This window comes from Falco punctatus (assembly GCF_963210335.1).
Source record: "Falco punctatus genome assembly, chromosome: 10".
Taxonomy (NCBI): Eukaryota; Metazoa; Chordata; class Aves; order Falconiformes; family Falconidae; genus Falco; species Falco punctatus.
Window position 1 is genome coordinate 30,052,616 of NC_137590.1, and position 9,306 is coordinate 30,061,921.

The 9,306-nt window shown below is 41.3% G+C and overlaps 1 protein-coding gene across 8 annotated transcripts in view; it reads left to right on the plus strand.

The window, feature by feature from the left end:
* The window catches only part of DENND2B (DENN domain containing 2B), a 181,545-nt gene that overhangs the window by 46,180 nt on the left and 126,059 nt on the right, over positions 1–9,306 (plus strand). The window lies entirely within an intron of this gene.

Here is a 9,306-nt window from a genome sequence, read left to right on the forward strand (position 1 = left end):
ATATGCTTTATCTAATCAGCTGATGCTCTGGATTAGAGTCGCTGTGTGTCAGTCTGGGTTTCACCATTGTACTGACCCCGCTACACTCATGTTTGGTGCAGCAGATTGGCTTTTGGGAATGTATGAAGACCTAAGAGCAAACACTGTTTTTTTCAGCACCCTTTTTATTAGCAGCAACAGATGACAGTAGGTTGCAAGTTGAGCAGTGTCACGCTGGGGCATGCACAGGCAGTTGCCTGGCCACCCCTTTTGTTTCCTTTGGAAAGCGTTACCCTTGTGTGCCAACTGTAAGCAAGACCCTGCTCCCAGCCTGGGCAGCTGAAGCGCAGCTATCTTTCCTTGGTCTGAGGCTTTAGTGGAGAACGAGAGCCAGTCCTGTCCCTGGAGCTGCAGAAGATGTTCCATTTAGGTCTTCTCTCTCCTACTGCATTGAGCCTCTGCCATGTCACCTGCTTTCATGGGGCTGTTCCCTCTGCCCCCACTTGGGATGCTCTGAGGGGGCAGGAGTCACAAAAAGTGAAAGCAAAGAGGGACGTGAGGAGAGAAGGCTAAATTGCCCACAGACACCATGGGCTGGGAGGAGATGACGTGTTTTTCAGTGCAGAGAGCTTGTGTCCTTGAGGGTGATTGGTGATCAGCTGGGCAGGAACACCATTCCCTTGAGCCAGGCCAGATTTGTTTAATGTGAAGGTAGAGTGAAGGCAGAGGTTGAACCTTATTGCATTTAGAAACATTCACTTCATGCCCATGATTGGCTGTGTGGTTTGGGAGGGGGTTGCTATACCAGCTGGTTGTACAGGGGACCCCATCAGCAGGTTATAATCTCTTCTGCGCCTGACTCGGTGGGTAATATAATATACTGTCAAATTTTGCATTTGCATTAAGATCTGCTTTCTTCTATGGAGACATTATCCCATTTTCTGCTGAGGCACATCAAGAGTAAGGGTCCCTGCTGCATTTCACTATTGGATGACATGCATTGGACGGTAGAAAACAAATGTAAACATGACTGTGCCATGTATTGCAATAGGACAGAATGCTTCCTGGGCATTTGTGATTATCTGGAAGAACAGGGCATCCAAGTGGCAGCCCTGACTTGGAGATGATCAGCTGCAGCAACTTGTCGGCATACCCCAGCACTGTTCCTGTGCCTGTGGCTCTGATGCCTCTGGTACTTACCTGTTCTGAAAGTATGGCCGGATCCTCAGGTAGAGGAATAGGAAGCCAGTGGAGTTATGCTAAAGGTTCCCATGATTTTTCTGGAAAATCTATGCCGTTCATGTTCTGGATAGGGCAGACTGATTGCAAAGTGCCCGTTTATCTGGATATTCCAAGTGTCAGTGGCTGCTCTGGTCAGGCTGTGTGATGTCCTGAAATCCTGAACAGATGGTCACATTCCTCTTTCTGCACCTCAATACAATTTCCATGTGCAAACCCAGGCTGCACTGGGCAAAGCTCTCTTGTGCATCAACCTCTTGCTGAGTTGCATCAGGTGTGTAATGTTGTTTTGGCAGTTGTGTTGCTGGTGAGATATTTGACCTTGCCTACAGTAGCAATGCACATGGACTTCATATCTTCTGAGATCTGGCATCACATGTGCCCCTTGAGAACACAGGAACAGGACAGACTCCAAAGTGAACTTCCACTGGTTCTGACAAGGATGAGTTCATGAAGCCTGTATTGGTGCTAAATGATATGCTGGGTTATGGAAGTATTAAAAAACTACTAAATAATGATTTTTCATGAGAAAAGGAAAAAACTGTTTCTTGCAGCAAGGGAACAGTTGGCTGCTCCTGAGTCTGGGTAGAAAAGGGAGATGCCTAGGAATAGGTTGGAGGAACAGTGCAGAAAAAAGCCAGCAGATTATCTGTCAAAAGAGGAAAGACAACGTTGTAAAAGGTAATTATGCTGTGGATGAGTTGTTGGCTTCCTACATGGTGGACAGATGAGTAGCAAAGTCAAAACCCAGACCTCTGGCTCAGTGTAACACCATTTCAACATTTGTTTACCATCTGATTTAAAAGGAAACCAACCAACCAAGCCATCATTGTAGACAGGGAATCCTGTAAAATACTTTTTTGGTAACATGGACATAGCGTTCCCAAAACAAATCATTCCAGGAGACTTGTGGTATTGGGGTGATGCTGAGAGCCTGCTAGGCTGTTTCACTGCTGCCTGCTACTGAACAGCAGCAGCAAATCTGTTGGCTTGGACAGATTGCCCTCGTGACACTGGTTCATTAACAGTTGTCACATCAGTTATATTTGACAGCCTCAGGTATGACAAATGTGAGAAAAGCTGTGATTTATCAGCAAATCCCCTGTGGCCCTAGTGAGGAAAGCACATGGGTAAGAAGAGAGAATTATTCTTCCTGCTCTTTGTTACTAACCAATTCTGCTCTTTCTGTGTGAACCAGCCAGCTAGGACTAGTTGCATTCCTCTGTAACTTTCATTACCTCCTGTATGGGGCTGAACCAGTGATGAATTAATACATTTTTCGATTTGTTGAGGACTTTCATTCATTGTTTCAGCAACCAAAGATATTCAAAAGGCTGAATTCAAGTCTTGGGGAATGGAGCAGAAGTGCCAGTGTTCTGACTGTTACAGAGCAGGTTTGGGCACCCTTGAATCAAACTGGCTTTTTTATAGAAGGGTTATGGAGATTCAGACAGGTATGTTGAACCAGTGGGGTAAGCAGTCAGACTCATTTTGTTTTAGTAACTGCAACAGAACAAAACAAAAAAAGAATAGGAACATTTTATTTATATTCAACTATCTCCCTTTGAAATTCCTCATTGAACACTACAAGATGAAGCAATCCACAACTGTCTGCGATCTGTAGGTTATATATGGTATGTCAAATCACACTCATACAAAAATTAGTGGAAAAGGGATAACATTACAGACACACAGAGATCTCTTTCTATCATGAATGTATCAATCTGGAAATCTAGCAGGATGCATAAAATAAGTCTTTGCCTCTCATGCAGGGAAGGTAAGAAAAGTGAAATACTAGTTGAATAAACTATATATAATATGACATAAATGAGAAAATGGGGAGGGCTCCAGAGCTTTGTGAAGTATGACACGATTGCCCTTTCCTGAATAGAACCAGATCTGCTTACAAGCATTCAGTTCATCTCTGCAGGGAACTGCAAACAGGATGCAGCTTTGCTAATATTGGCAGGTATTGGATTTTTTTTTTGAACTGAAGTGATAGACCCTGGTGCTCCGTATCATGTGGTTGAGGCCACGAGGTTTAATCTTGGTGCTATGCACTGCTCTTGTGTAGTTTACCTGATAGCTCTGTGTGTGCAACGTATGCATGCATGAATTACTGCTTACCTCAGCTCCCTGTATGAGCAGCCTCCAAGTAGTAAAACTCACCAGGAGCATTTTATCGCCAAACCAGGTAGAAGCTTTTGTTTGGGAGATCCTAGCTTTGCCCGAGAGAGGTTTCCAAGAGCGTAAAGGCAAATCTGCTTAGTTCAAGACTGTTCTGGGACTGACCATCTCACTGGACTGCAGCAAGGCTGCGCACAGGCAGTGCTGAGCAACTCCCTGGCTTGGGATTTCCAGTACTGTCTCTCAGAGAGGAAATGGTGATGCTTCAGCTGCTCACTAGTGCACTGTTGTTTATAGTCCCACAGTTGTGTCATTGCAAACTTGAAGGTGATGACTTCGACTGAAACACACATAGTCAAATATATTTATTTTAAAAAAGTAATAAATCTAATTATTATTTATGTGGTTACTGCTGTAAATTAAGTCAATAGTTTTTCCAGCATTGTTGGAAATTCTAGACAAAGCTGCCAAGTAAAACATGTGAATCCTATTTTATAGCTTGTCTGCTAGGTGCAAGGGGGAAAGCTGAAAAAAAAGAGATTGGGATATACCTCAGAAAGACAAAATTTACTGTGTACTAATGGCAAATGTCCACTCTCCTGATCTCCATGGGAGCAGTGGTGAAGAGAGGGAACAGGTCATCTTTATTATGACTGATCAAGCATAGCAGGAGAATGAAAGACAAGGGATGGAAATGTGTTTGTTCTCACAGAACGCCGTGTACCTCAGCATAGCTGGGTGTTTTGTGAGGTAATATCTTTTAGTTTACGTTTTTAAGCAAAAGCAAATCTTTATTTTGAGAAAGAAGGAAAAGACTTTTTAAGAAGAGGAAGGTAATGCTTAATGAATGAAGTATTTCTCTGCAAGTTTTGAGATTCTATCAGGTCTGTGGCATTGAAAGTAGAAGAGGCATCACTTTAAAACAGCTTATCAAAAGGAGTTGACAACAATTGTGTACTGTGTGAACTTTGTGGGTAGCCTGACTGACATCAGCATGACTGTTTCTAGAACTTCACTCAGATTTCAGGGGGGAGCCAGTCACCAAAGCAAGCACAGACCCAGCTGTACTGAGTCTTGCAAGAGGAACCTGGGAACCTTTGCTGTGAGCTGAAAGGCAGCTGGTGGCAGTGGTATGCACCATTACCAATTGTATTGTACATTCTTTTTCAAAACTACAGCAAAATGAAGTGTTAGTTGACTCATGACACTTACTACAAAGTTCTCTTCCTCTCCTAGTAGTAATCAGTCCCAGCAAGTTACCTCTTCCATTGCACCTTTCTGAGATGCAGTGATGCTGTAAGAAACTGGATGAAAACATAGCAAACTCAAGTTGCCATAATGTTTAAGAGAAACTACTTAAGTGAGACTAACATTTTGGGGTTTGTTTGTATAGTGTTCAGTGTGCCAAGTCCTAATCTGTGGCTGAGCTTCTGAGGTAGTGGGTGTAATAATAATTGGGCTAATAAAAATCAGGCCTGATAAGCATCACTGTTGAATTGGGTAAAATACTGCCTTTTTCTAGCTGTAGCTCCCCAAAAGATCAACATGTTTTGATTTTTGAAGACTCATTAATTATCTTTTGGTTAAAAGGAAGGGAGAACGACTCAATGCATCTCTATTTGCACGTTACTTTTTCCCAGTCCTGTCACAAATCTGTGGCTAAAAATGCAGTACTTACAAAATCTCTTCATCCTGTATCTCGATGGGAAGTTTGCATTTCTGTTGTGCTTCCATAGCCAGCACATTCCTGCAGTCAGGGAAGTAGAAAACCATCTTCTTAGAACTGTGAAAAGTGCTTCATTTCTTAGCTATCTGTTCCCTCGTTTGGAATTTTTATTCTGCCTTTAAAATCTTTCCCCAGAAAAATGAGTTTGAAGCCCAGGCGGCATTCCTATAAAAGTGACAGTCATCTTCCTTGGGAATTGAAGGATCACTGTCACCTGGAGTTATGGTCTTAATGACTAAGATGAACAGATAGTTAGGAATTTGTTGTAAATTTCTATTTTACCACTCATTGTTTCTTTTGAGTGTAGTCATACAAGGAGAAAACGGATGTCATTGTTCTGAGACAAATCAAAAAAGGGTGGGACTCCCAAGGAGTAAGATGGAGAGTTAATATTCAGGCTGTTGTAACGCTAGGTCTCTTAGTCCCTGTAGTAGTAACATACTCCACAGTAGCCAGAGAACAGCCTAAATGGGATGACCCAGTTTGGAGGCAAAATCATTCTTCAAATTCACACACGGTCTCTAAAGACACACAGGGGCAGTTTTCTGATGTATTTGAACACTCAATTGCACATGGAAATTTTAAAATTGTAAGAAGTAGTTTGAAGTTTCATTGAAATAAAAATTAATTTGGTTTGTTGATGAACGTGGCAATTCCACTAAACAGTCAGATATCTGGTAATCTCCTCTAACTCTGTTTTTGGGGTCTTGAGGTCAATGTTCTCAAAAAAGCTCTGAGGTCCCACTGACTTTCAGAAATGTTGAAATCCTGAGTGCCCTGAAAGCAGAACTCAAATCCTGTAAGCACCTTTTGCAAGGTGTTCCTGTATGCATACTCTGCGTTCGCTTGTGGGCTAAAATACTGTATCTTCAAACTGCCTCTGAAGTCATTGGTCAAACAGAAATTTTATTTGTTTTTTTTTTTTCCAGGTAGAAAAGTTTATTTTCAGGTTGGCAACTATGTTGCCATTTCACTACTGTGAGAAATGTAAACAGTTTGCATTTTAGATGGAAAGAGAAATTGAAACAAAGTTGTCCTGAGCTGTGCAGAAGCTGGCTTAGCAAAGGCAAAGCGGATCCTTTTAGGAGTCATGGAGCTTTGAGTAGCATTCCTACACAATCGTGAAACTGCGGAGAAGTGAGGAGAAAACAGTAAGAGATGGAGGAAAAAAAAAGTGACGAAAGCGAAAGTATAAGTGGGGAGTGCCTGCAGCATACAAATTCAGAGGGATGTTCAGTAGAATGACAGTTAAGAGATTTTCTCTTCCCCACCATCAAAACCTTCCAATTAATATGCTTTTTGAAGCAGTTCATCTTTTACAGTTAAAGTTTTCCTACTTAAGCTGTAACTGGATTGTATATTTGCAGCTTTGTATCTAAGGCTATATTAATAATTGTAGATATCCAGGTAAAGGTAAATGTGACACCTGTCTTGGTGAATGGAGTTGACTTGCCCCTAGATTAGGGGCAATAGATCTGTGATGGACGCAAAGCAGCAGATCAGGTCTCAGAAAACTGTGTCTATGAGTATGTGATTATACAGATTTTTCTTCTTCATTTTTCCCTAGATAAAAAGGAATATACCCAAAGGGGCTGTGCAGGGTGTTGTTGTATTCAGCTCTTCTCAATCCGAAAGCTGTTAATGGGTGGGAAAGAAACTGCCTGCATGTCCAGTTGTGGGAAAGACATGAGGACAAATGCCTGGAAGGGTAAGAGGTATGTGTAAGGCTGTGAAGAAATAAAGGTTTTAAAAGTAATTGAATAATTAGCTCTTGTTCAAGCAGTGATTCATAGATCTTGGTCTTGGCTGTCTTTGGGCAGAAACTTTGGAAGGAGCACTAGCCAAGAGGTGAATGAAAATGCACCATAGTTCTTTTGGCATATTGCCTTCCAAAATAGATGGTGGAGCTTCTTCTGATGGAGCTATAGCTGCGGTGCTAAAAACATTTCTTACCTTAGTCATGAACAAAGCCACTCAGAGCTGAGTTTACATAAGATATTCTACAGCAACTGTAGTCAAAGCAGGGTTCATTTTAAATTGTCATCCATACTGTAAAACAATTGCCCAGTGTCAGTCAAAGAGAGTTGAAAGACTTCAAGGGATCTAGACTGATTTGCTGTACATGTTATTAGGTGACCAAGTAGATAAAATATAAGAATGCTGTGCAAAGGAGGACATGGTGGTGGTTTTTGCATGGGCAAAACACATGCTTTAAACTTATCAAATGGAAAGCTTTGTGAAAGTTTGGTTAATAGTTAACAAATTATCAATTTTTACTACAGAAGAAATCTGTACCTGATGGCTGTCATAGTTTCCTTTTGACTTCATTTAAAGTTTTATGTTAACTTAAGTCTAGTTTCTACTTCTCCAGGTACTGTGGAAATCTGATTTGTGGTGTGCTATGAGTATATCCTGATTGAGTTGGAGATTTCTAGTGCAATAAGCTTTGTGAGAAAAATGAATATTTGGATATGGCATGTTAAATCACAGACTAGATTGCTGGATTTCATGCTTGGGCTGAAGGACCATGTTACCAATTTAAAGGGTTTGCACCTTTTTTTTCCTCTCCCCCCCTCCTTTTCTTTTCTTCCTTTTCCCTGCTCAGAGGTAGAAGTAGTGCTAACCCAGGGAGCTGATGGGGGTTTTGGTGTGGTTTTCAATTTGTTTTTTTTGTTTGTGGTATCCTGGCATCAGATGCTTCTCTCATCTTGCCTTATGCAGAGAGCTATTGACAAAAATTGTCAGCTCTGTTGCAATTTTTGGGGTGGTGTTTTTACCAATGGAATATTTTAAGACACTGTGGAAAACTAGAGACAAATACTGCAAAAAGCAGTGAGCCTATAGTTTGAAATTAGTCATACTAGACCAGTGTTCTTGGATCCCAATTTCCCTTTAATTTGAACATCAGAGGGTAGTGACTCCCTGGAGAGCCTAGGGAGGCTCCTGAAACAGCTCTGAGACTTTAACTGGTATAAATAACCCTGTACCTTTGTGGCACATCTTAGCTGCAGAATATGCAACTAATGGGAAGCACTGGTTATTTATTTTGGGGTTTGAAGTTGTCAGGGAGCATTACCGTGATACTGCACAGGAGTAATAGGGCTAGCCTGCTGTATAGACAGTCTAGTGGTGAGTTAAAGGCAAAGCTGACATAAAGTACGTTTGAGATCCCACTTATGCTGTTACTAATGAAAGGACCTTTCTGATGCCTTTCCAGCCCAAGCTGTTGAAGCTGTGTGTACACAGTAGGTTTCCTTTTCTTTTAGTCATGAGGTACATAAGTGGACTTGCTTCTTTGTGTCTCTGGGCAGTTGGATTCTGCTGCATTTTCCCTTTATGGATGATCCTGGTTGAGAAGTCTGCTAATCTCCATTGAACTTGACAGAGAAAAATACTAGGGATATGGTTTTGAAACTGAAAAGTGCAGCACTATAATAAATTGTGGCTCTCTGGTTAAACATGAGGATAAAATTCATTCCAGACCCTGTGTTCAAATGGAACAGTTTATGAATGGAGGCACAGCCCCTGGATTGTATTTCAGCATTAGTCTCTGGTTTGGAATTGTGCTATTTCCAACATAGACAAGGATATGTATTTTATAAGCTTCCATTCTTCCACTCTTCAGATTGTCCAAATATAAAATACCTTGTGCTGGAGATTGCTGTGGAGTATATGCCATAGGAAAAAAACATTTTATTTTTTAAAAGAAACAGGTTAGTAACTGTTGTGCACAGTTTTCAATATTTAAAATAGCTTTATATTTGGCTGAAGGAGAACTGGCTAATGCTTAGAGGTATCACCACTGTATTTCTGCTTTTCCTCACTATCCACGTCTTGTTCTATGGTCATCACCTCTGCCTCAGCTCTGTCACCCATCAGAGAGGGAGGGATAACTCTGCTAGATGGCATCGCAGCCATGTGTGTTGCTTACTACTGTGTGATACAATCAGATGTTTAGATGAAAACCACCAGCTGTAGTAAATGTGAATTAGTATTGGTTATATTCAGATGGGCATGCTGGAGGAAAATAATATTGTAGCTATCAAAGAAACAAACAAAAGAAAGCATGCTTAAGCAGCGTGTATTAGGAAATTAGGAGTCTTGGACGGAAGTCTATAAATCTGCTAGACAGCAGCCGAGAAATAGATGCTTAAAGACGAAGGAGCCAAAACCTCCTGTCAGTTAACATACTGTGGTTTCACCCACTGCTTAAAACTGTTTAGCTTTAAACCTCT